Source organism: Carassius carassius, chromosome 22, assembly GCF_963082965.1.
Source record: "Carassius carassius chromosome 22, fCarCar2.1, whole genome shotgun sequence".
In the NCBI taxonomy this organism is placed as follows: domain Eukaryota; kingdom Metazoa; phylum Chordata; class Actinopteri; order Cypriniformes; family Cyprinidae; genus Carassius; species Carassius carassius.
This window is the reverse complement of record NC_081776.1, coordinates 32,771,601-32,773,990: the sequence shown is the minus strand read 5'-3', so window position 1 is coordinate 32,773,990 and position 2,390 is coordinate 32,771,601. Positions and strand designations below refer to the sequence as shown.

Genomic DNA, 2,390 nt, shown 5'->3' with positions numbered 1-2,390 from the left:
AATATCTTCTTTCGTGTTCCTCAGAAGAAAGCCACGCAGGCTTGAAATGGCACGAGTGTGGGTTAGGTTTAGGTCAAACAGTGACTGCTCTTTCATTTCTGCATCAACTACACCTTTGCTAACTATATTCATGCCTCTTGGCCGCAAAGCTTCGGTAGCGTTGAGTTCCTCCTTAACAGAATGCCAATTGAACCATTGTGAAAAAGAGATTCACTGTTCCCGCCCAGTTTCGAACTGGGGACCTTTCGCGTGTGAGGCGAACGTGATAACCACTACACTACGGAAACCTACCTCCCTCAAACACTCCAACATTTTTAATTGAAGGCTCTGTAAAATGTGCATAAAGGTAATGTCTTCTAAAGCCCACAGTCGGCTAAAAAGGGTTCATACTTTTCATCAAAAGGAAGCAGCTGTTTCTGCTCGGTTTCGAACCGAGGACCTTTCGCATGTTAGGCAAACGTGATGACCACTACACTACAGAAACTCCCCACTTCCACACTAGTTCTCTTTCGCCATAATCTATACAATGATGTGCCCAAACGCAAATAGGCAATCTGCGTAAATCCCACACACAACAGGACAGAGTTCATTCGGCGTGGCAGTCTATGCCGAGTTTCCAAATAATTTCCCTTAACTTACCTTGGAATTAAGGCATTTGCAGCTTGGACCACCTGCCTACCAGACAGCCATTTCACCACAGAAAGAACAAAAGCCCCCACCTGTTTCCGCCCAGTTTCGAGCTGGGGACCTTTCGCGTGTAAGGCAAATGTGATAACCTCTACACTACGGAAACCTGCAGTCAAGGTTGGATCTGACCTTTTCATCGCACGCTTCTTGGAGCACGTATAAAATTACAGATTGCGTTGTGCTCTTCAGTCTGCAAATAGCTTTTTTTTGAGTGGCAAACCAAGCATTTTTCCAGTTGTCTGAAGGATTTCTCTGTGACCATTACTTTTTTGCTCTTTTTTAGGTTATTTAATTTAATTGTTTTTAACGTTATACGAAATATTTTGTCTTTGAGTGCACCATCCATCTGTTCATTGAAACTGCCTGGTTTAAAGTACAGAGTCTGTCGGTGTGGCAGTTACTGCTGCCTAGTGTGGCTTAATAATTGTCTTCACACCTGTGTAAAGAAAGACCTTCGTGACGTAGAGCTGCTGCCTAACAGAGGGCCACTCTGACAAATATCTTCTTTCGTGTTCCTCAGAAGAAAGCCACGCAGGCTTGAAATGGCACGAGTGTGGGTTAGGTTTAGGTCAAACAGTGACTGCTCTTTCATTTCTGCATCAACTACACCTTTGCTGACTATATTCATGCCTCTTGGCCGCAAAGCTTCGGTAGCATTGAGTTCCTCCTCAACAGAATGCCAATTGAACCATTGTGAAAAAGAGATTCACTGTTCCCGCCCAGTTTCGAACTGGGGACCTTTCGCGTGTGAGGCGAACGTGATAACCACTACACTACGGAAACCTACCTACCTCTCCAAACAGTCCAACATTTTTAATTGAAGGCTCTGTAAAATGTGCATAAAGGTAATGTCTTCTAAAGCCCACAGTCGGCTAAAAAGGGTTCATACTTTTCATCAAAAGGAAGCAGCTGTTTCTGCTCGGTTTCGAAACGAGGACCTTTCGCGTGTTAGGCGAACGTGATGACCACTACACTACAGAAACTCCCCACTTCCACAGTAGTTCTCTTTCGCCATAATCTATACAATGATGTGCCCAAACGCAAATAGGCAATCTGCGTAAATCCCACACACAACAGGACAGAGTTCATTCGGCTTGGCAGTCTACGCCGAGTTTCCAAGTAATTTCCCTTAACTTACCTCGGAATTAAGGCGTTTGCAGCTTGGACCACCTGCCTACCAGACAGCCATTTCACCACAGAAAGAACAAAAGCCCCCTCCTGTTTCCGCCCAGTTTAGAGCTGGGGACCTTTCGAATGTGTAAGGCGAATGTGATAACCTCTAAACTACGGAAACCTGCAGTCAAGGTTGGATCTGACCTTTTCATCGCACGCTTCTTGGAGCACGAATAAAATTACAGATTGCGTTGTGCTCTTCAGTCTGCAAATAGCTTTTTTTAGAGTGGCAAACCAAGCATTTTTCCAGTTGTCTGAAGGATTGCTCTGTGACCATTACTTTTTTGCTCTTTTTTAGGTTATTTAATTTAATTGTTTTTAACGTTATACGAAATATTTTGTCTTTGAGTGCACCATCCATCTGTTCATTGAAACTGCCTGGTTTAAAGTACAGAGTCTGTCGGTGTGGCAGTTACTGCTGCCTAGTGTGGCTTAATAATTGTCTTCACACCTGTGAAAAGAAAGGCCTTCGTGACGTAGAGCTGCTGCCTAACAGAGGGCCACTCTGACAAATATCTTCTTTCGTGTTC

General features: G+C 44.2%; 5 non-coding genes across 5 annotated transcripts; all 5 read right to left on the bottom strand.

The window, feature by feature from the left end:
* Positions 1 to 214: 214 nt before the first annotated feature.
* trnav-cac (transfer RNA valine (anticodon CAC)) lies at positions 215 to 287 on the bottom strand. The gene has a single exon. It is a non-coding gene; the product is annotated as a tRNA-Val (tRNA).
* Positions 288 to 411: 124 nt separating this feature from the next.
* trnav-aac (transfer RNA valine (anticodon AAC)) lies at positions 412 to 484 on the bottom strand. Its single transcript has one exon. It is a non-coding gene; the product is annotated as a tRNA-Val (tRNA).
* Positions 485 to 720: 236 nt separating this feature from the next.
* On the bottom strand, positions 721 to 793 carry trnav-uac (transfer RNA valine (anticodon UAC)). The gene has a single exon. It is a non-coding gene; the product is annotated as a tRNA-Val (tRNA).
* Positions 794 to 1,397: 604 nt separating this feature from the next.
* trnav-cac (transfer RNA valine (anticodon CAC)) lies at positions 1,398 to 1,470 on the bottom strand. The gene has a single exon. It is a non-coding gene; the product is annotated as a tRNA-Val (tRNA).
* A 127-nt stretch (positions 1,471 to 1,597) lies between these two features.
* trnav-aac (transfer RNA valine (anticodon AAC)) lies at positions 1,598 to 1,670 on the bottom strand. The gene has a single exon. It is a non-coding gene; the product is annotated as a tRNA-Val (tRNA).
* Positions 1,671 to 2,390: the final 720 nt, after the last annotated feature.